General features: G+C 37.4%; 1 pseudogene; it reads right to left on the reverse strand.

The window, feature by feature from the left end:
• Nucleotides 1-484: 484 nt before the first annotated feature.
• On the reverse strand, nucleotides 485-3,266 carry LOC101700369 (integrin alpha-4 pseudogene; annotated as a pseudogene).
• Nucleotides 3,267-25,420: the final 22,154 nt, after the last annotated feature.

Raw genomic sequence — 25,420 nt, forward strand, 5'->3', positions numbered from 1 at the left:
CACCCTGGCTAACCATGCTTTCTCCTTCTTAACTCTCGTTAGCTTTTTTTTTGTATCTTTGTTCTGTGAATATCCCAGACCTAGAGTGAGTAAAATAATGTAGATATCAGAACTGCTGATACCCGTCAAAGCAGATTGAGAGAGCAGCCAAGTTTCAGGGTTGTGCTTAATTTGAAAAATTCGTTAGAAAGTCTTGCATGCAGGGAAGCATCTGGCGCATATATATATATATTTTTTTTTTTTTCCCTTGGGTAAGTTGAAGGCTGTAGTGTTCCTCTACTCATTTATTACTTGCAAGAGCATCTTTGGCTGTATTATTACAGCTTTGCAGTTATTTTCTTTGGAAGAACAGTCATGTCTTGAATTTTTACCCCAATAACACAAAGAAATACACAAAAAGTCTGAGAAAAATTTGTTTTCCCGTAAACAGTGTTTTTAGTCTAACCTGAGTCTGTTTTCAGTTCTCTCAGTATGAAAGAAGTCTTCAATCATCGTTATCATTGCTTTTGCTGTTGACATAACTCCAACTATCTCTATTTTCTTCTTGTAGGATAGATTTGTATTGTCTTTTAAAGAAGTCAGCCTTCTGCATAACACATGAAATCAAAAATAGCACAACAAATCCAAGTAGCAAGCTACTTGAAATAATCACTATGGTGAAATGATGTTTGGGTTTTTGATGATGTAATCCTTCCAGTAGAACATGTGCTGCATACTCATCCTTGTTGAGTTCGATAACTCTGGGATGTGGCTCTGGAAAAGCTGTTGCTCTTATTTCAAACTTGAGTGCGGATGTGACATCCATTTCAAGAATGGATGGCCAGCCTTCTAACTGAATGTGAACGCTGGCTTCTTTTCCACTTTCCATTTTCCCAAAATTGCATAAGAAACTTAAGCAGTACGGGTCCGCTTTCATGCAATACAGTACCCTCCTATCGGTCTTTGACAAGAATGTGAGGATGCCTTTCAAAGTCACCACGGCATACCTCTGCTGCTCTGTTGTGCATTCTTTTGGATAATTTTCAAACTTGCATTATCCAGTAGTCATCTGGACATCCAAAACGTTGAAGAATTTATCAGTTCGGGGAACAAAAGAATTTGGTATCATGATTTCCACACTAGCATTTGGAGCCATGCTAATGCCCGTGTTGATAACATGGAAAGTGAAATTCATTTTCTCAGTCATGCATGTTTCGGGTTCATTGTCCTCACTTGATCCATACATGAATGAAGTTGGATTCACAAGCCCATGAACCGCTAGCATAACCTCGTATCTTAGAGGTATTGCTACTGTCACTTTGCTGTCCTGTAGCTTGTCCGTTTCTCCTTCATTAGCACAGGAGGCAAGCACCGTGATGCTGAGGTCCTCTTCTGCTCTATGGAGTGAGCTCACATCCAGCAGAAAGCTGACATCTGTCCTGGAGAGATGATCTACAGATATGTAACCAAGGGTGCAGTGGAGTTTAACTGTGCCAGAGTTGTCTGTTACTTCACAGTTGATTTGTTTCTCTTCCAGGTCTAAAATCTTAATGAAGTAAAGACCCGTGGGTAGTCTGATGTGCAGCGTCGTTTCATAGGCGTCATCTCCCGCATTAAACAAGGACACGTTCAACATCAATGTCTTCATACTCTCCACAGCAAGATAGGTTTTATTTTCATATGGCTTGAAAAATCCAATTTTTCCAGAAAACTGTAAACCAGAGGAACAATTTTCATGGGCACAAAACCTTGCAAAATTTATCACTTTTTTAATCATGTCTTTTTCTTTCTTCTGCTGAAGGATTGGCTGCAGGGGCGGGAATTCCTCTGTACTGTGTTTGCTGATGACATGGTGCCCAAGGTGGTAAGCAACTTCAATCTGGATTGGGGTGAGGATGTCCCACACATCTTTCCTCATAAATGCTTAATGCGTCCTACACTTGGCCCTTCTGCTCAATACTTGTTTGCTTCCTGTGATGACATCAGAAGTTCCATTAGAGGAAAAGTAAAACCTTGATGGAGACGCTGCCTTTCTGTTCACATCCAGACTCATGTTATCAAACAAAAAGATGTAACTCGGGACCTCTTTGCCTTTATATGAGAAACAAAGCTTTAGATCCATGTACACAGGGGCTCTCCAGTCTCAACACAGTCGAATTTCATTCTGTTTACAGACTCAGGGTGGCTTAAAGATGCTTCAACAATTACTACTGGTCTTGTCCTTGGCAACACAGCAGACTCAGACAGAAAAGCACCAATGGCTACATCTATATATCCATTATTATCTGCATCAATTTGTCCTGAATGTAGACTGTCTGAACATACTTAATGGTTCACTGATTTGAAGTCCTCCTATTCTCTGGGAGAAGACTGACGAGATGCCATCTACTCAGCCATTGTAAACGTGAATGGTGCCTTGCAATTCATCTTCTTGTGGAGCTCCAGTGGCAACATCTTCAAAGCCATCATTGTCAGTGTCACCAAGATGAACTACCGATTCCCTAAATCTTGCAGCATATTTGTCATTTCCAATGAGTGCTGTTTCCATTCATTCATGACTGCTCCTGCACCGGAGCTGATGAACACGAACACTCTACCCTCCTCCCTGACGGTGCTGTGCATGGGCGTTCCCACCAGCAGGTCTGAGAAGCCATCTGCATTGGGGTCCATGGCACGGATGGAAGCCCCAAAATAGGAGCCCAGCTTTTTACCTTTCATTTCATATATGATATTTAGTTCTTTGGCATCAATGCTGAATATATAGGCTTTACCAATCTGTTCATGCTGAGGGGCTCCTCCAACTACTTCTGTTGGATGCAGACTCTGAAAATGACCAGCTTCTACTGAGTATCCTAAACAACTTCCAAATTTTACTTGATTGTGTTGTCTATGAAGGCTTTGTATTTATTTGTAGTTATATTGTAGACAAAAAGAGAGCCAGTCCAATAAGATGACCCTGGAGCTCCCATCACAATTAAATCCTCTGTGAAGAAACTAGATATTCTGGCTTGACATGATGCAAAGTTTTCTCCAAATTTTCTCACATAATCTTGGTAACACGGAGCCATTCTTTTACTGAGTTCCATTCGTAAATCAGAAGGCATCCCGTAGCAAACACCAGTAGGGAGCTTATTTTCATGCCTCATGTAAAATATATTTTTCCATCTATGTCCACAAGTCACAATGGATCCATTTTCTCCTGGCTGTCTGGAAAGTGTGACCCCCAACCACTGATTGTCTCTTTTCTCCAAACATGTCTTTCCACAAGGTTCTCCAGTAGGGCTACATTAGTTATGTTTCTCCTTTTCACTGAACGCTCTGCCAGCAGAAGCCCTCCGCCCCATTGACACCAGCAAAATTCCAGCACTGGATACAGGACAGATCGGTTCCAGGAAGACCCTGTAAGTCCTCAGGACTGCTCTGAGTCTTTTCTTCATTTCTGAGAACATTTCCCCTTTTCTTGACAGCACCCGCAGAATCTTGCGTGCATCTGGAATATTTAAAAAATGACATAGGTGTTTGCAGCTGGAGAGAGGAAGCTGTTTGTTGACCAATGTGGCAAGAAGCAGGCATGTTGTTCTATATTCAGGCTTTTTTTCCCTTTATTTTTAAAGCATGTATTTTCCAGTCTATCACTGGGGCTTTAGATATTACCATGCATCTCCCTACCTCTTGGGCCTTGAAAGGAGAGTAACTAGTGTGAATCATGATGTGAGGGTGCTTGGCACATGGCGCTTGTCATACATCACACTTATTCCCCCACTACCACTACAAATGCTAAATGGTAGCCTCAGAAGAATTCTCTCTGTGGTGTTTCCAGCAGGAGTTTCCTTGACTGTATAATAATAAGATCTGACCAGATGGTGATGAGTCTGGGAATGCTTACAGAGTAGATGCTTTTTAATCATCCCTGCTAGGCTTCTTAATTCTAAGTAGACCAATCAGCTTTAGGCTGTGTGAGTTAAAGGGATCTCACAATTTGGTCTAAAAGACTATTACCAATTTTTGTTTCCCATAGTTCTGTGAAAGGTAATTTTCCTTGTCTGCACTAATTTTATTTTAAGGGAATGAAGTGACAGTTTGCGACTGACTGACAGCCACAGACCCTGCAGACCTGATTACATAGATTTAGAACCAGCCAGAATCTTTGTGTATACTTAGTATATATTGGAAATCACTGTTGGTATCTCCAATTTGTAGATTATGCCCATACCCGCCTCTGTGGTTTCTGCTGCCAAGAGTCTGAGCTTCATGACCCTGGGCACCCCATCCACCTGGCTCTTTGGAGTCAATGCATTTAGCACTGAACTCTTGATTGCTTATCCCTCAGAAGTGAGTCCTTCCCAGGAGTTGCCATCTGCCTTCTCCTCAGTAGGAAGGAGATGCTTCTGTTTAGATCGGAACTCTGTGCTACCCCTCCTCAAAGCTCCATATCCAGTGATTGCTCTTGCAGGAGTGAAAAGGCCACCCCTGTCCTTCACCTCCAGAGCTCCCTATGTGACTGGCTGAGACCTCTGTGGCAAGTGGGTTGTAATTCACCTTCTTTCTCTACCCAATTCTCTTGCTCTTACTCTGTCATAGCTGCAATTTCCCAAAAACACTCCTAAGTAATTTCCTGCAAAGAAAGGTAAAAATGGAAATAAAGCTTTTGTAAATAAAAAGGGGAAAAGGGGTAGAAGGGAAGGGAGGGGAATGGGAAAAATATGAATCAAGATATATTATGTACAGGTATAACTCCTATACATGAATGTGGTCATTATGTATATCTAAATTGTACCAATAAACTTAATGATTAAAAAAAAAGAAATCTCCTCCTGTCAATATGCCTCTGGAACTCAGACTGACAGTCACTTAAGGGGAAAAACCAACAGTAAATATTATGCATTTTATTCATGTCAGATGCAAGTGACATTAAATTGATGCCATCTCAAATCCTCAGTGTACATCCATAGGGAGAAGATACATACAACCCTTTTGCCCTCTAGCTTATAAAGGACTGTGATGGTGCCCTGAAAATATATACCATATTTGTTGGTGAGAAAATGCTGGACTAAGACACTAGCAAGAGTCCAAAAAATTGTATAGGGAATGAGATGTCATTTGGGTAATGTTTTAGAGCAGGGTTATTAAACTTCTATTACAAAGGGCCAGATAGGTATTTTAGGCTTTGCAGAGCATGCCTTCTTTGGAAGTTACTTAACTCTGCTGTGTAAATTTATCAGTGTCTCTATATTCCAAAAAAATGTTATTTACAAACAGCAGCAAACAGCAGGTTGATTTGATCTGTGGGTCACAGTTTAAATGATGCTTGATTTAGAGGATAATTAAGAGTTCACCAGGAGGGAATAGGCAATGTTGAAGGAGGAATAAACAAATGACAAAGTCCCAGACTCAAGATTATTTTCCTCACTTTATAATTTTCTTCTTTCTCTCTCTCTTTTTTTTTTCTTTCTTCCCTCTACCATAGCTATTTAGGAAAGTGATTATTCTCATGTTCTGTAAATTCTTTTTTATTACTTGGAAATATATTAAGTTTGTGCTCATAGCTCTTAACTGACTACAAAAATGTCATAGAATGTATAAGTCCTACAACTTTTTAGAAACTGCTCTATTACTAGAATAGACATTATATTTCATTCCAATCCAAGTGCTCTCTCTCCTCTGGGCCTATATTTTAGTTTGGTAGAATAAAACTTCTTGGGGCTGGGGATTTAGCTCAGTGGTACTGTGCCTGCCTTGCAAGTGCCAGGTCTGAGTTTGATCCCCGGTACCAAAAATAAATAAATAAAAAAAAATAAAATAAAATTTTGTATTCTCTGTTGACTATGTACAATGTTTAAGTCTTTGTGAAAATAGTTTTCTTTATTTTTTTAAAGTTTTAAATTGGAGTTTGGGCATTTGGAAGATATGTTTCTCAGAATTCTAGTTGTTCTAGTCACATCTGTTTATCATCCATTTTATGTTATTAACGTTAAGATGTTTCGATTGGAGTGAGGCTTAAACATACTGAAGTCTGTTTAAGATGAAAATTATTGAGTCTCTGAACTTAGAACTCTGTTCAGATTCTGCACAAGTCTATTTCAAAAGCAGTTATGTGAGTACATTTAAAAAAAGATTGCATATATTTAGGACTTGCAACTGACACATAAGGTCTAACAGGTTTGACAGTAAGGGGAAAGTAGAAAAATATCATTTTATCAGAGATTAGAAAAATGCAAAGGAAGTCATTTAGATTTGTTAAACAGAAGTTTTTCTCCAAAGTGTTACTTGTTTATCACACATTCATTACTGACTCCATATTAAAATGAGTCAGGCATGCAGAGCTGATGGAATGGAAGATGATCAATCACTTTTTGGTATAGTAAAAGTTGCTGACATTTTTCATGTGCGTGCATCATCATTGCAGAGTCTGCATAATGATCTAAGGCTCACTCTTTTTATTTGAATATTTGCAGAGCAACATGGAGTCATAGTAAGTTAAACCCCTGAAATTTTAAATTTTATATTCCATACTATTTTTCTTTCCATTACCACAACTTATGCTGACTGAGTAAATTCTACATTATGAATGAGAGTTTGTCTGAAAATGAAAACTTGATTGCTAAAGACACTGTGCTTCTTGGGAGGATGTGGTCAACTGCAAGTGCTCCCTGGAGGTGAAAAGTCTACCTTTATGTGTGTGCCATGCCCTGCATTAGTAGAGCACCAATCACTGCAAGAGGATGGTGGGCTTGGGACAAGGACCGAGACGAGAAGAAGAAATTCTGGAAGAGAGTTAATGCTACACCTAGATTCAAACTACTCAAGTTGGCCAGCAACTGTGAAATCTTTTAGCTTCATTTAGTTTCTTTCACTATTTATAGCTCATGGGCAAGTAAGTCATTATTTCTTTCTTTTGTTATCTTCTGGATTCTTGAGAATCATCCTGAATGTACCTCTGTAAATGGCCAGAGCTAACCTATCTGTATCACTGTATATATATTTTGACCCTTTTTATTCTGTTTGCTGATTTAATTCTCCTCTTTTACCTAACATATGTAGGCCTACTTCCTTTGTTTCTCTCACTGAGCAGCATTTCCCCAAATTGTGGGCCATACTCCTGTTATGGCTTGTGTCTAGTTATCCCCTCAAAGTCTCATGCAGTCATAGGTTGGGCTTTTGGGAGGTGGCTGGATCTCTAGTGTGTGCTTCTGGGACCAAGGATGTGATGCTGGTATTGATTCATGTTGCAATGCTAGTATTAAGGTTGTGCCCTCCCCCCAGAGTGTGAGTGCTACCCACTGTAAGGGTAGGTAGCCTGGATAAGATACAAGGGACAGAAAGAGAGTCATTGTTTTTCACTGGTAGCTTGCTGCTTGCTGCCTTCTGCCTGCCATGAACTGTTTCTCCTCTATGATGCCACCCTGCCTTGAAGCCAGCCAACTATGAACTGAAATCTCTACAAACTGTGAGCTGAATAAACTTTTCCTTCTTTAACTTTGGGTGTCAAGTATTTTGTCTCAGCAATAAGAAAAGTAACTAAAACTACTCCTAAGGTAGCATAGGAAGTGACTTTAGGTGGTTTACAGGCAGGGTGTTAATTAATATCCAATCATATAGTAAAAAATTCAAATGTAATTCCTTTTAAATTATTTTAAATTCTTATCACTTTAGATAATGGCAAGTTTGTCATATTATTATAGTTTGTAGTGTTTCTAGAGAAATCCCTTAACAAAGGAAGAACAGCTCTTAGGAGCTGACATAGGCACTAAAGCTTCATAGGTAATGCATCAGATTAAAATACAAACATTTAAAATTGTATTTATTTTTATAGTCACTTACTATTTGTTATAGTTTTTTAGTGATATACAAATTTTGTTTTTAAATAAAGTACAAAATATGTGACTTTGTAGTAAATTGTTAGATAAACAATAGTACACTAACATGATAGTACACTCTAATAGAAAAGTACTGAAGGTGGAATTTGAATAAATAAAGACTGGAAAACCATTGAACTTTTGCTCTTTTATTTTTATGTATTATTCTACATGGTGTTCTTGAATTACTTCCATCTATTTCTATGACTTTAAATACTAGTAAATTGATTCCTCTGGAATTCGGGACTGTTACATGATTGTTAGTGTCCATAGACTCATCTACTCAAAAGTGAACTCATTCTCTTCATTACCAAACACTCCCTTTCCTGAGTTCCCAATCCCCATAAAGATACTTCTCTAAATTCTGGGGCTTCTTACTCTCAAGCCTCCTCTGACCCCGTTTTCTTCCACCCATATTTCTCTATAGTGCCATAAGTCTGATCCTCACATCTGTTTCTTCGATCAATACACTTGCTTCTTAACTCAATTCTCTGCCTCCTACATTGATCCCCTCTTGTCCATTCTGTTTACCACTGCCTAAGTTATTTTTCTACTGAATTAATCAATACACATCACTCCATTATTCAAAGCCCTTTGTTGGTTTGCATTTTCTTATCCCTGAAATGGTGTGAACTCCTTTATTTGGTATGTGAGGCTCTTCATAGTTTGCCTTCTGATTACTCATCCATCTTCTCTCATTTCCTGTTGTAATCTCTTGATTTTCTATCTTACCCTATATATTGTCGCAACACAGTTTTGTAATATTCAGTCATATATAATACCTCTTTGCCTCTGTACACATGACTGTCTACTAAAGAGGGACTCTGGCTAGTTGACTTGGTTTGATGGCTAGCATTGTCACTTATAAATATGTGATCTTGGTCACCTTACCTAACATTTGTATTACTCGGTTGATTTAGCTGTAAAATGGGGATACATACAAGAGAAATGCTTTCTTTCTGGTTTAGTTTGAGGATGTAATGAGTTCATTTGTGAAGTGATTAGAACTGTGCTGGAAACAATAAATGCTATATAACTGTGACATTATTAATGTCACTCAGAATGCCTTTTAGTCTCCATTGAATCAACTCTTATAGACAGGTCAACTCTTAAAGATGGGGCTAGTGTGAGATCTTTTCCCTTTCAATGTAACATCTCATATAAATTGGTATCACAACATAACTTCCTATTTTTCCCCATTGTTAGACTGTGAACTTATTTAGAAAAAGGATCATGTTTACTTATTTTGTTCTGCTCATTGTAGTTACTCAATTTGATAAACAAGTGATTGAATATAAAGACTTATGATCTGTTCAAAAGGTTTTACCATGAAAAGTTTTAAATACACACAGAAATAGAGAAGCTCATAAACACACACTGTCATATATACCAAACTACCAAACTTAATTTTAAACAATATTCTTGTTTCATCTATTTTCCCTTTTTTGATATGGTATTTTAAATAAATTCTAGAAATCTTATTTTTAATATATAAATAAATCAGGAAGTATTCCTAATATATTTATAAACCTACTTAAAGCAAAATCCTGATTAAAATGCATAATTCTTTCATATAACTTAATTCAATATTTAATTCCAATTGTTTAAAAAATGTTTGTTCTTCTTTTTTAAATTGGGTCTTCTCCACCAAAGTCCATAAATTGCCCTTGGTTACTGTGTCTCAAATCTCTTAATTTTAAAGAGGATCTTCATTTATACCATTTAATTAATTATTTATTTTTAAAGAAAATAGATCATTTGTTCCTTAGCAGTCTTACATTTTGAATTTGGCTGGTTTTACCTTATGCTATTAGTTAACATATTCATCTGTTTCTGCTTCAGTAAAGTTATATCTAGAGTATTAATAAAGTTTAGGTTCAATTTTTTTTTTTTTTTTTTGGTACCGGGGATTGAACTCGGGTCCTTGCACTTATGCAGCAGGTGATGAAACCACTGAGCTAAATCCCCGGCCCCGTGGATCAATTTTTTAATTAGATTACTAGATAGATTTTATTTTGTACTTCCTGTTATATCACATCAGTAGTAATTTAATGTTTGATTGATTTAAATGATATTTACATTTATCAGTGAAGTTTAGATACTGTCAACCACATTCTATTATTTAAAAAGTTACTCATCATTGTTTAATCTAATGTTTCTGTAGCTCATGACTGATCATTATGTTGGTTCTTTTTTTTACCCATTCCCCTGCCCTCCCTTCAAATCATCCAACCCCTCCATTTACAAATATTTTCTTTCCATTTTTTTTCATTTTCTCATAATAATTCCATTAACTTCTTTCTTTCCTCTCCCCCTCTTCCCCTTCCCCTTCACCTTGCCCCTTTTCTTCCTATTTTACATTATCTATTATACCTTTTAGTCCTTATTTACACGTTCAGTTTCTCACACTAGAGAAACTAATCTGTTTTTACATGTGTGTCCTACTTATTTCACTTAAGACTATAGCCTCAATGTGCATCCACTTAGCTATTAATGTCTCTAATTTCTCATTTTTTATGGCAGAGTAGTACTTCATTTTATTAAAAAACCACATTTTCTTTATCCAGTCTCCACTTGATGGGAAATTGGGCTGCTTCCATGTTTTAACTATTACAAATTGTGCTGCTATGAACATAGGTACACATATATCACTGTGGTATGATTCTTTTAATTTTGGGGGGAAGATTCCCAGCAGGGAAATAGCTGCGTCAAGTGGGACTTCCAGTCCTAGTTCTTTGAGGTATCTCCATACTGATTTCCACAGTGGTTGCACCACTCTACACTCCCACCAGCAATGGAACAGTGTGCCTCTTTTGCCACACCCACACCAGCATTTGTGACTGGTTGATTTCATAATAACAGCCATTCTTTCTGGGGTGAGGTGGAATCTCAGAGTTCTTTTCATTTTCATCTCTTAAATGACCAGTGAGGTTGAACATTTTTTCATATGTTTATTTGCTATTTTTATTTCTTTGACTGAGAAATGTCTGTTCATTTCAGATGCCCAATTTTGGATTGGGTCTTTAAATTTTGGAGGTCTGATTTTGTAAAGTTTTTTTTAGAGGATAGATAGTAGACCTTTGTCTGAGGAAGAGCAGGTGAAAATTTTTTCCCACATTGTGGGTTGTCTCTTCATACTGCGGGTGGTTTCCCTTGCTGTGCAGAAGCTTTTTAATAAGAAGAGATCCCACTTGTTGATTGTTTGTGCTAGTTCACAGGCAACTGAGGTTTTTTTCATAAAATCTTTTCCTAAACCAATGGCTTTAGGAGTTCTACCTAACCTCTGTTCCAGTGAGTCGAGCATTTCAGTTTTAATATTTAGATCTTTCATCCATTTTGATTTTAGTTTAGTGCATGGTGAGAGATATAGGTCTTATTTTAATCTTTGCCAAGTTGAAACCCAATTTTTCCAGCACCATTTATTAAAGAGGCTATCTTTCCTCCAGTGAGGGTGTTTGGCTCCTTTGTCAAAGATGAGATGGCTGAGTGTGTCTGGCGTTGTTTCTGCATCTTCTACTCTGTTCTACTGGTCTTCAGGTCTGTTTCTTTGCCAGTACCATGCTGTTTTTATCAGAGTAGCTTTGTAGTATAGTTGCAGGTTGGGGATTGTGATACCTCCTGCCATGTCTCTGTAACCTAGAAGTGCTTTTGCTATTCTGGGTCTCTTCTTGTTCCAAATGAATTTTTGGATTGTTGTCTCAAGGTAAATGAAGTATGCTACTGGGATCTCAATTGGAATTGGATTAAATCTATATAGCAGTTTTGGAAGTGTGGCCATTTTCACTATATTAATCCTTCCTACACAGGAGCAGGGGAGGTCTGTCCATTTTCTGATATCATCTTCAATCTCTCTTTTGAGAGTGCTATAGTTTTCAGAGAAGAGGTCTTTGATTTCTTTCATTAGGTTGATTCCTAGGTATTTCAGTTTTTTGGATGCTATTGTGAAATGAATTATTTGCCCTATTTCTGTCTCAGTGAATCTGTCATTCATGTAGAGGAAAGCTATTGATTTTTGTGTGTTGACCTTGTAACCAGCTACTTGACTGAATTTGGTTATTAAGTCTAGAAAACTTTTGGTGGAGTTCTTGGGGTCTTCTATATAGAGTATCATGTCATCTGCAAATAATGACAATTTGACTTCTTCATTTCCTATCTTTATTCCTTTTATTTCTTTCTCTTGTCTAATTGCTGTGGCTAATGTTTCCAGACCTGTTTTGAACAAGAGTGCTGATAGTGGACATCCTTGTCTTGTTCCTGATTTTAGTGTGAAGGATTTCAGTTTTTGACCATTTAGTATGATATTGGCTGTTGGTTTTTCATAGATGGCTTCTATCAGTTTCAGGTAGAGACCATCTATTCCAAATTTTTGTAGGGTTTTTATCATAAATGCGTGTTGGATTTTGTCAAATGCTTTTTCTGCCTCTATGGAGAAAATCATATGGATTTTGTCCTTGGCTCTATTTATATAATGTATTACATTGATTGATTTGTGTGTGTTGAACCATCCCTCCATACTTGGGATGAATCCCACTTGATCAGGATGTATGATCTTCTTGATGATCTTCTGCATTCTATTTGCCAATATCTTATTAAGGATTTTTGCATCTATGTTCATTAGTGAGATTGGCCTATAGTTCTCTTTTTCAGTTGGGTCTTTCTCTTCTTTGGGGATCAAGGTGATGCTTGCTTCCAGGAATGAATTTGGGAGTATTGCTTCCCTTTCAATTTCATTGAAGAATTTAAATAATAGTGGCAGTATTTCCTCTCTAAATGTCTTGTAGAATTCAACAGTGAAGCCAACGGGGCCCGGGATTTTCTTAGTTGATAAGTTTTTAATTACATTTTCAATTTCATTGGTCAATATTGGGTTGTTCAGAATTTTAGGTCTTCTTCGTTCAACTTTGGTAATTCATATGTATCTAGGAATCTATCCATTTCTTCTGTGTTGTCCATCTTAATGGCGTATAGGTTCTGGAAGTACGTATTGATGAGCCTCTGGATTTCTGCTGGGTCTGTTGTAATTTCACCCTTTTCATGCCTCATTGCATGGATTTGGGCCTTTTCTTTCCTTTTTCTGACAAGGTTGGCTAAGGGTTTGTCAATTTTGTTGATTCTTTCGAAGAACCAACTCCTGGCTTCATTGATTTTTGATTTCTCCTCTGATCTTTATAATTTTCTCCATTGTATGAGCTTTGCGGTTGTCCTGCTCTTCTTTTCCTAGAAGCTTGAGGTTCAACATCAGGTTGTTAAATTGGGCTCATTCTGTTTTCCTAATATGCGTATTCACTGCTATGAATTTCCCTCGTAAGACTGCTTTCATTGTGTCCCATAGATTCCAATATGTTGTATTGTCATTTTCATGTAATTGAAGGAACTGTCTGATTTCTTCCTTAATTTCCTCTGTGACCCTTTGGTTATTCAGAGGTGTGTTGTTCAATTTCCACGTGTTTATGAAATTTTTTGTTTCTTTTGCTATGGATCTCCAATTTCATCGCACTATGGTCTGATAATATACAGGGGATAACTTCAATTCCTTTGCACTTACTTAAACATGTTCTATGTGTGAGTATGTGGTCTATTTTGGAGAATGACCCATGTTCAGCTGAGAAGAATGTGTATTCTGATTTTGTGGGGTGGAAGACTGTGTAAACACCTGTTAAGTTCATTTGTTCAAGAGTTTGATTGAGTTCTAGTATTTCATTACTCATTTTTTGTCTAGTTGATCTATCTATTTGTGACAGTGGGGTGTTGAGGTCCCCCACTACACTTGTATTAGTCCATATATGACTTTTCATGTCAGTTAGTATTTGTTTTATATAGTTGGGCACACTAGTGTTTGGGGCATAGATATTTATGATTTTCATCTCTTCCTCCTGGATTGTTCCCTTTACAAGGATGTAGTGTCCTTCTTCATCTCTCTTAAGCAGTGTTGGTTTGAAATCTACTTGATCTGCCAAGAGGATAGCTACTTCTGCTTTTTTTCGGGTTTCTGTCACATGGAGTATTGTTTTCCACCCTTTAACTTTCAGTCTATGAGTTTCCTTTTGAATTAAGTGTGTTTCTTGTATGCAGCATATTGTTGGATTTTGCCTCTTGACCCATTCTGCCAGTCTATTTCTTTTAATTGTTGAATTGAGACCATTAACATTGATAGTTATAACTGAAACGTATTGACTTGTCATTGCCATGAATTTTTCTTTTTGTTGGGTTCTCCCCCTTTACATTTAGTTTCTTGTCATGCCAGATGGGTTCTTTCTGCTTTGCTTCCTGGGGTTGTGATCCTCAATGTCTGTTCCTAGGCTATTGTGTAAAATTCTTTGGAGTGCTGGTTTGGTATTCACAAAGTTCCTAAGGTGCTCTTTGTCATGAAAGTATCTTATTTCTCCATCAATTTTGAAAGATAGTTTTGCAGGGTACATCAATCTGGGTTGGAGGCTGTTTTCTTTTAGGGCTTGGAATATGTCACTCCAAGCTCTTCTTGCCTTGATGGTTTGTGTTGAGAAGTCTGCTGTGATTCTCATGGGCTTTCCTTTGTATGTGATTTGTTTCTTTTCTCTAGCTGCTTGTAGAACTTTGTTCTTCTGTTGTGTTTCTGGAATCTTAACAATAATATGCCTATGTGTAGATTTTTTTGATCAAGGCTATTTGGAGTCCTATATGCCTCACTTATCTGTATGCCAAGCTCTTTTCCCCTGCTTGGGAAGTTTTCTGCCATTAGTTCTGTGAAGTGATTTTTTATGTCATCTCCACTCCTGTTTCTTCATTGAGCCCAATCAGTCTTATGTTATTCTTCTTTGCATCATCTAGCAGCTGCTGGATTGATTTCTCATGTTCCCTTATAATTTTGAAGCAATTTTTCTTTTCCTGGTCACTAATTGCAATCTTATCTTCTATATCTGAAATTCTTGCCTCACATTGGCTCATTCTGCTCTGTAGACTTTAAATGGAGTTTTTCATCTCCTGGAAATCTATTTGCATCTGTTTTGTGGATTCCATTTGTTTTTTATGTTGGGATTCCATCATGTTCCTGAGTTCCTCTCTAGATTTCTTAATCATGTCTTGCACTAGGGGCACAATTTCTCCTGTTATCTGAGAAATTATTTCTGATATCATTTTTTCCAGATCCCCTTTTGTTGCCAGTTCAGTGGGTCCAGGTGGTTGAGTATCAGAGTGTTCCATCTCATTTCCCTTTGGGGTTGCTGTAGGTGATCTGGAAGTCTGGTTTTGAGACTTATTTATGTGTTTTCTCATTTTGACTGGGGTGGGGGGCTGTTAGCGCCTGCACGGATTACCTCCTCTGAGCTGGGAGAGGTGGGACAGGGACCGGGAGCAGCGGTAGGGATGCTGACCCAAAAGCCCTTTCCTGTGGGCTGGGAGCAGCGGGAGGGATGGTGGCTGGGAAGCCCCTTCCTCTGAACCAGGAGTAGTGGGATGGTGGCTCAGAAGCCCCTACCTCTGGGCTGGGAGCAGTGGGAGGAATGGTGGCCTGGAAGCCCCTTCTTCTGGGCCAGGAGCAGTGCGACAGAAGATGGCCCAAAAGGTCTTTCCCCTGGGCTGGGAGAAGTAGGAGGGATGGTGACTGGGAAGCCCCTTCCTCTGGACCATGAGGAGTGGGATGGTGGCCCAGAAGCCCCTACCTCTGGGCCAGGAGCGGCGGGACTCAGTGCTGTGGTCTGGTGTCCTGGTGTCCTCGGCATCTTTGTAGTGTGTGAACGAGGTGGCTGCCTGTCTGCAGCAGGGTGATTCGGTGTCTTCTGAGTGACTCGGAACCTTGGTAGGGCGTGCACAGACCTGCCTGTCTGCAGCGGGCTGATTCGGCACGTTCCCTGTGACTCGGGACCTTGGTAAGGCATGCTTACTTAGATTTTATAGTAGTCCCTTCCCCCCTCCTCCAATTCTCTTTCTCTTTTCTATAGTACAGTGTTCTTTAAAAGTACAGGCAAACACGTGTCTTTGTTCACTCCTTCTTTTAAAAAGTGGGATGTTTTACACTTAAAAGATTAAAAGTTTTATTTTCAAGTAATTGTAAACTGACATGCATTTGTTAAAACTAATGCAGAGTACTTGTGTAACCCTTGTCCAGTTTGTCCCAGTAGGAACATTTAGTAATACAGTGGAACCATATGACAACCAGGATACTGAACTTGCTGCAGAATCTTTCCATCCATACAAGGATCCCTCACTTGCCCTCTACAGCCGCACACATTTCCCACCAGTCAACCTCTCCACTTTATAATTTTAAATATGTTGGATAAATGCAATCATACAGTAATGTAATCTTTAGGGATTGCTTCTTTTTTCCTCACTCAGTGTAGTTCTCTGGAGATTCACTGAGGTTGCTGCACATATCAATTATTCATTGCTTTCTTGTGTCTTTATTTCTTGAAATACGTTTTCAGCCTCAGTGTCTTTCTCTTCTGTATCTGTATTGAATTTTTTTACCTGTCTTCTATATTTATTAATTTTTCAATTAAAAAAATTCTGCTAATTTCCTTTTCCCCCTGTATTTCTTATTTTTCCCTCTATTTTTGCAGCAACTCATTTTGTGTTATCCATTTCTTCAGGTATTCCTTTTAGTTAAATCTTGTCATTTATATTTATTGTTTAACCATCTGTTTCAACATTGATTATGTTTTAAAGTTCAAATTTATGTTTTTATTTAACAGCTTCTATGATTTTCTTCAACTTGTTGGTAATATTAGATTCTAACTTTCTCTTGTGACTTAATTTCTTATTAGTAGGTAATTTCAATTTTTCTAATCTTGATGTGACTTAATTTCTATTAGTATGTAATTTCAATTTTTCTAATCTAGATATCTTATAGTATTTTTACTTGGCTTAGTTGCAATGCTTTCATTGTTCATTTTCAGTGAGAAGCTCCCTACATTTTAGGAGAAATTGCCTGGTTAGTAGAAGTGAAAGTTAAGACTGCTTTTCAAGCTTTATAACTCTATGTCTCCCCTTTGGTTTGATTGTGATATGTTTAAAAACGATTTACCCGTATAGCCATATCTCCATGTCTCTATTACCTTCTGAGCTGTATCTCTTTTGCTCTTTGCTTTTACTAAAATCTAAACCTTCTCTTTCTTTGATAGCCTATGGCTTTTACTCTAAAAAATGATGTTCTATTATGCGTAATTTTTCTTCATTGTAGCTCTGAATATTTTTGATATCCCAGATGCCTGAGGCCATTATATCCCTCAGATGTTTCTGTAGCCTTATTGTACAAGAGGTGGTCAAAATACATAGCGAATGTTTAAATTTTTTAAAAAAGTAAAATAAGACACAATGTTATTAATCCCCCCAAAAACCTCCCCTTCACTTGGAACACAGCCCATTGTTTTTATTATGTTCTGAAGCAGTTCTTTCTTGTTTTTAGGAGGTGATAAAAAGCATGTGAATCTACTGCCTAGTGCTATCCAATGGAAAGGTAGCCTTGTAAAAATATTGTGTGGATCCTCATCTGCCCTATTGACAAGATCTGACACTGTAGAACTTCTGGCTTTTCCACAAAGTCAAAATGACTATGAAAGTAAACATTTAAAATCATTTCAGGACATTGAGGCAGTTACATCAGCACAATTAAAAACTTCCAGAACTGCTTCAAAAAGTGGCAAGAATGATGGGTTGTGTGTTTGAAGTGGGGGAAAATATTTTAAGAGAGATTGATGGCAGTATTTCTTTTATTGTAACAAGTATTTTCAGTTTTGATGTTCACCGTCCATATTTTTCCATCACACCTCACATTTATGTAAAAACAGGATCCTGTGCAGTCTCCCAGCAGTTGTGAGCTGGCCATTTGTTTCCTCTCCTGTGAGTGAAGACCTCCTTTCATGGAATGAATACTTCTTGCTAATTCCTGGGGTTTCTGCCTTTTGGAGTCTGCCAGATTTTCCCATGAATACCTTCTACTTAGTCCTGCACAGCTGCTATTCTTCCTAGGATTTTACTGCTATCAGTATTTCAAACTCACTTGCTTTTATACTAGGATTTATGAAATAACTTATCAGCTTACTTTGCAACCTATTCTGTTTATTGCTAAGAAACAAATGTGCCCAGAGCTTATTGCCCTCAAACAAAATTTTATGATTATTTTTCATGATTCTTTTGGGGAGGTCCTACTTTGGGCCTGGTATGGTGTGGGTGATTTTTCTGCCTCACAGTGTTGCATCCTCAGATGAATGACATGAATGGCTGAGAAGTGAGACACCTAGGAGCTGGACACCCATCTTTTTCTAACTTTCAAATCTCCACATGGCTAATTTAGGCTTTCTTAGAATGGCCTCAAGGTGGTCAAAATTCTTGATAGCATCTAAAATCTCTAAGAGATCAAAATGATCATGGACAGTTCTCTCATAGGCTAGGTCTGGAAATGACACAGTATTATTTTCACCTAAGTTATTACTAGCCCAGACCACGAGCAAACAAAAGAGACAGTACCTCTTGATAGCAGAACACTGGTGACAGGCATGAACTCAACACAAGATTGTAGCTACTCTGATAGCTTTTTAGAAATAACAACTGTGTTGGACATTATTTACATGTCATATAATCCATTCACTTAAAGCATGCAATTCAATAATTTTTAGTATATACACACAATTGGTTGACTTTACATGATCCATCTTAGAAAGTTTTCAAAGTAACCAAAAGAAACCCTGTACTTATTAGCAGTCACTCCCTTTTGAAAAGAGATTGAGAACATTCAAAACACAAGATACAGGTATTATCATCTTAAGCTTTTGCTATGATTATTTAAAGACTATATTGATGGTTTCTGATATGTGCATTATTTTATCATACGGCAAGTTATAATTGTACATACAGTACTTAGTAGCTAAAAAGTGATATGATAAAATATACAACATAAAATGAGTGACTCTAGCTAATGAACATATCCATCCCCATAAAAACTTTTTTCTGGTCCCAAGAACATGCGAAATTTACTGTCCTAGAAATTTCAAAATAGACATTATTAACCATAGTCACACTGTTGTGCAACACATCTTACAAACCTTATTCTTCCTTTTCAACTAAAACTTTGAATATTTTTATTGAGAATAAAGCAAAAATGCAGTTTTGGAGATACATCAGTAAAATGAGATTTTTAGCTTTCCTATTGTCTACCAGATGTTGTATGGAAAAGATGAAATGATGAAAATAAAAACAGTTTTAAAAGATTAGAAATACAGTTTACATGTATTATGTATTATTATTTAAATATTAAACAAAAAGAGGAAAATGAGGCATTTTCAGAATATACTTTGTACATTTCTCAGTAGTGATAGTATCAGTCTTTCAGTATTAAAGTTTAAATACATGGGCCTGGAATGTAGCTCAGTGCTGCTGGGCCTGTCTGGCAAATGCAAGGTCCTGAGTTCAATCCCTGGTACTGAACTGGGAAAAAAAAATTAAATGTACAACTTCCTTACATTTTAGGCAGAGTGAATTCTAATTTTTTTTAAAATAAAATAAGTGTCCATCTATACATTTCTATTTTCTCTTTTGAGCCTGTCTGAAAAACCTAGACCATAAAGAAATAGATTTGAACAGTGTGGGTGTTGCTGTTGCCTCAGTGATTAGAAGCTTGCGATCCAGCACTCCCTCTCACTTGTTTTCTCCTATGAACGTTCTCCCACAGCATTCCTGGAGTCTGCAATAAACCTACTCAGATCCCTGTGCTAAGGAGGATATGAAGGGCAACTTTCCTGAACTGGGAGTCTGGGGCTGTGCTAACTACAGGCAAGGACCTCCATATCACATATCCTACACAGTGTGCTACATTTGTCCTGGAGAAGTATGGAGTAGTGCAGGCTCCTTGCCTAGCAGTTATAGACAGGGCTTCTCTTGAGGAGTTAAGATGTGTGGTCCCTATTTGTGAAACAGCTGGCTTTTCCTCCCTTTCACACTACCTTGGAATCACTTGGTAACTAAAGGAGTAGGTGCTTTTCCTTGGGTAATGAGATATACTCTTTCAACAAAAGGACTAATCCATTTTGGCAATCACATCTGAGGAAGAAGAGGGATTTGTGGAATGTTACCAATAGCTACACCTGTATATTATGTAAATATCGCATATATTCAGACATGTACTCAATCATTTGAAGAGAAAGGATTAGTACTGTAGTCATTAGATTGGACAATAATTTTGCTAAATTTGGAAGGTTTTTTTTTGGTACTGGATTCACATTAAGTTACTTTTTGTTTGATAAAATTCTACATAACATATACGCAAGAAAATATAAGTATCCTATCATCAAACTTAATGCTCCATATCTCTATATCTGGACATGACTTCAGTTCTTCACTTAATCTTAGTTTTCTACTCTGAAAAATGAGAACAACACTAGTACCTAGAATTGAAATATGATACCATTTGATCTCCTGATTTTGCCCATATGTTGTGTTCTCTAGTCCCTAATTCACAGGGTTTGTTTGAAGGTATCTGAGGTGGAGTATGCACAACACTGGTTTATAAAAATATCTATAAAATGCTAATCAAATGGGCACTATTGTTCACTGGGAAAGTATTTTGGCACTGGTATAAAGATTCTTGAGCTACATTACTGATCTACAACTATTTGGTGTGTATCTTTCTACAAATTACTTAACCTTTCTAAACTTCAGTTTTATCTGTAAAATATGATTAAAACAAATGCCCTGCTAATAAGGTTTTTATAAGAATTCAAGGAGATAGCATATCTCCTAGCTCAGTACCTGAACAATGCTAAACACTCATAGATGTTATTATCATTAACAGTTAGTATCTTTAGTTATATTAACAAAGAAAATAGGAAGCTGGATAAAAACATTCACTAATCACAGCAAAGTTAAATTAAGATTGTTCTTATCAATTGCCATTTTATTTGATAAGATTCCTACAAATATTTGAGTTTTTTTTTTCTTTTCACAGCAGGGTACACCTGCAGGATAAAGGATGATGCACTTGCTTTATCTCCTCTCCTGGTACCAGCAAGTTTGGGCACTGAATCTGTGAAAGCCTGGACTTTTGTTCCAGAAGAGACCAATTCTGGAAAGGAGAGATGGCCCCATCGCTGACCTAGAATTGATCTCCTGATTTTGCGGATACATTGTAATCTCTTCCTGTTTGACCTTCATTACCACACTGTAGTTTCATCTGTTTCACACTGCTGGCCTAAATCCTCTTCAAAACAGATCATAATATCAGAACTCAGTTTTTAATTCCAGATTTGAGGCTGATTTTACAGTTACGTTGAAGCTAACCATTTGTTTGTGAAACAGCCTACAACTATGTGCAAAGATAAATCATTATAGGAACTCTGCATTGAGACATAGGGAGGGTTCATTTCTCAAGTCATTGGCTGAATTTAAATTGTTCCCTTAAGGTACAGGTCACATTTTCAGAATTCTACCTTTTTCTTCCCAGGATGGAGTCTGCGTGTACAAGGGAGTTCAGTATCTCCCCAGCTTCAGAGAAGTGGCTTCAGCTCTCTGTGTGTCCTTGGGTTGCTCTCTGGGTCACTACTGAGTTTTACAGCAAAGGTGTTCCTGATGAGCTTGCCATAGCTGCTTTGTTGTCATCCTCTGAGGAATTCTCAGTATAAATTGTGCAGTTTTTTCTCTTGGCTCAGAAAGAGCTTATGATGTTATCTGCTACCTTAATCCCTCCTCAGCTCTTTCAAGTACAATGGCTGTATCTGAGTCCAGCTGTGATTTCCTGTTGGCCTCCTGCCTGCACACCCTGCAATCCTCTGCCTGCAGTTACAGATGTTGACCCTGCACTAATCAATCCATCAATTACCTCGCAGGGCCTTCGTTAAGGTGTATGAAGACTCTGGATTTCTTCTATGCTAGTATAGCTAAGCTGGAGAGCAAAACTAAGAACCTTGCTTTGCCAAACTTTTTCACGCTATTGACTTTACTCTGACAGAGCTTTTGTGGATTGCTGATCTCTTCCTCAAGGGCTAAAACCAAAGTGAGGAAAAAGCCTACTGAGTATGGAGATAGGGTAGAGTTTTTCTTAATTTGTCCTTATGATTCTGTCATTATGGTTACTATGTTCATTCTATTTCAAGCCTCTCATTCTCCAACTACTTCCTCCTGTCATTCCAGCACACTCCTACTAGAACTCCAGATCTAATACATCTTTATGCATAGCACCTGAAATTAACTTAGCTACCATCTTTTCCTTGTCTACAGCTTAGTACTAGCCTTTACCTTCTTTCTCATTCTGTTCAAATTCCATGTTTTAGCATTATAATCACTCATTTGCTCTGAAACAACAACTTCTTCTGTCTCTCTTATTTCATTGTATTGCCTGGAGAAACCACAACTTTTGTTAAAGCGGGTGGCCTGCCTATCCTGTGTCCATGCATGCAAACTTGAACATGGCTGAAGAAAAAAACTTGTCATCATGCATGATGGTCTCACTGTGAATCTATGACAACTAATTTCAAGTGGTTTCTAATGATACCCAACACCATATTGTATATATCCAGTATATTAGTCTGAGATAAACTGTCAAACTTTTGTCTTTTCTTGAAAGCTTCCATCACCTCCTTCCTCATTCTTAGTCTCTGCTGTCCTCTATATACCCATCATTGTGTCTGTCTACTTATATGTGTCCTGCTTTAATTTCTTTTAAATAAATAAACAAACTGTTTAAACTCGTAGCAAAGGAAACATGTCTACTTGTAAAGAAGGTATCATTCTCTTCAATCCTCCAAGGAGCTTCATTCTTAACATTTTCTTTTCTCATTTTTGGGCTTATTAATTCTCCCATTCCACTAAACTTTTATATGAATATGCAGTAATTACTCTTACCTTCACAAAACAAACCAAACTGTCTCTAGTTTTCTATGTATCACTCCCATTTCTCTCTTTCCTTTACAAAAACAAAACCAAAAAATCTTCAAAAGCCTTTGGCTCTGTGCCAACTCCATTTCTCCCCCTCCTGTCTTTTCTTTCCCTTCCTTCCTTCCTTCCTTCCTTCCTTCTCTTTCTTTCTTTCTTTCTTTCTTTCTTTCTTTCTTTCTTTCTTTCTTTCTTTCTTTCTTTCTTTCTTTCTTTCTTTCTTTTTCTTTCCTTCATTTTCTCTCTTTCTTCTTTCTCTTGTTCTTTCTTTTCTCTCTCTCTTTCTCTTTCTTTTCTCCCCCCTCCTCTCTCCTTTTCTCTCCCTTCTTTCCTTCCTTCTCCCCCCCCCCTTCCTTCCTGGTACTAGGGATTAAACCTGAGGCCTTTGCACTGAACTATATCCCCAAACTTTCTATTTGTTAATTTTTATTTTGATACAGGAAAACCAACATCCCTACTTAAATCTAGATCTCCCTAAGTACCTAAGTTGGTCAGGAGGGACTCACACTTGTGATCCTACTGCCTCAGCCTCCAAGAGTGCCAGAATTACAGGTGTGCCTCACCACATCTGGTTCTTTTCTTTTTTGAGCTGAATTTACTACAATCACACTTTATGCCCAGAACTCTTTTAAATTCTGTCTATGGGGGATCACCATATCTTCCAGGTTTCTAAATTCAATGTATACACACTTTTATCCTATTTTATCTACCTGGAGGATTTGAAATAGTAATGATGATTACTCTACCATTCTTGGAGCATGTTCTTCCTTGGCTTCCAAGACATTGTATACTTTGTTTACCTCAGACCTCAAAGGCTGCTCCCTTTGAGACTCCCTTGGCGGTTTTTCTTAACCTTTCCAAATTCTCTAGCTTCCAGAGCTAAGACATTTGACTACCTCTCCATTTATACATAGTTACTTGGTGATAGCTTACCTCATGGAATTGAATGCTATCTATAGCAACAGCTCTCAAGTTTATATCTTGGGCCAAAACCTTTATCTTCATTCCATAATTATATAATCAAACACCAACTCATTATTTAGGTGTCTTGTAGACAACTCAAAATTAACCTGAATTCCTTTCAACCCTATCTCTAACTCAACACCATCCTCTTATTTGGTTCTTATAATAAATTATATTAATCTTTCAATCCTGTCTTTCTCTTTGGATGAACATCCAGTATGGCAGGTTAACCTATAAAAACTGCCTCTTGAATGTGGAAACTTTAAAGCAAGTCCAATGCTACTGTGGTGGTCCGAGCCATATGGCAATTCTGATATTTGCAACAGCTTCCTAACTGGTTCCCTGGATCACATCTTTGACTTTCCTCCCATTTTCAGTGAAGCTACCAGAATGAGAGACTCTGAGATGCTGAATACTTGACTGTCTTCATTTGATAAAATATAGAGAAAATGTATTTTACTCCATGAAAATTTTTTAAAAAACAGTAACAATGTAAATGAAACCTCTTCTCTGCTCAGGCCCTTAAAGCCTGAGCCACAAAGACCACAATGACTACTTTAGTCACACTGAGCCCCATGTCCTCAAACACAGAAGGTGCTCTAGATTCAGAACTTCTGTTCCACAAGCCAAGAGGGTAACCTCTAACATTGCTAGTGTAAAAAATGTATGCTTTTATAGCAATTTGTAGATGGTCAAATGGTGTTTAAAAGGATATTATTTCTTTGTAGGGAATAGGCCCAGGAATAAGTCTACAAAGCCAAATTTATTAATTTTATTATTTGTTGTTATTCATGAGCTCTATAGCATCACTTTATTTTTAATGAATTAATCTGTCAAATGCAGAGAGAGGAGTATTAAAATATTTAGCAACAGTAGAAGAGAAGTCCTCTATCTAAAATGATTGGGACTACTGAGCATGGTGGCACACACCTGTAATTCCAGTACTTGGGGAGGCTGAGCTGGGAGGATCACTGTGAGTTCCAGACCAGCCAGCCTGAGCTACAAAGTGAGATCTTATCTCAAAAAACCAAAAAACCAAAAAAAAAAAAAAGATTATGACTAAAGTGATAAATTAATAAAAAAGGTCTAGTAAGGCAGAAGATAAAGTACACATATTGAAAACCTCTGATTTTGGTTTCAAGTGTGTGGATATACATTTATTTGGTAATCTTTCAATGCAAGGCTGAAGTCTTTTTCAGAATATGGACCCTAAATCACAGTTTTAGTAGCATTTTGGCTTAATGTCTGTGTTGATTGTTGATTTTTTTCAAGTTAGATCTGTGATAAACAAATTCCTTTTATAAACAAAATTTTAACTGAAAAGCCACAGTAGATGGAAAAGAAGAAAGGCTATTACTTGGTAAAATCCAGTGACATCTACAATAGTTTTACAGCACATTTAAGCAGTCTAGGGTTTTATATCTTCACCTGCCTTCCATTTCTTAGTTGCTCCTTATAAAATTGACAATTGTGAATATAGGTTTAACCTCAAATCTAGTCCTGAATTTGAGTTCCAGAAAAAGCAAAACTCTCCAAATTTCTTCCAATATTATAGCCTTAATTTTTTAAAAAAGGTTTGTTTAGAAGACAATGCCCAACTAAATGGGAGAAAGAGCAGCAATATGTAATTATATATACTATTCACTGTATGGAAGTGTTTTTTTGTATGATATCTAGAATGCACTTGCTCTATCCATCTCCTCTATATAAAATGACTTATACCAACACTACCAAAAGTAAGAGCATTACATAAGGGGCACACAATTACAATTCTGCTAGTCATAAAG

The sequence above is a fragment of the Heterocephalus glaber genome, unplaced genomic scaffold (assembly GCF_053883595.1).
Source record: "Heterocephalus glaber isolate CG9 unplaced genomic scaffold, H.glaber_assembly_v1.0 deba00000546, whole genome shotgun sequence".
Classification (NCBI taxonomy): domain Eukaryota; kingdom Metazoa; phylum Chordata; class Mammalia; order Rodentia; family Bathyergidae; genus Heterocephalus; species Heterocephalus glaber.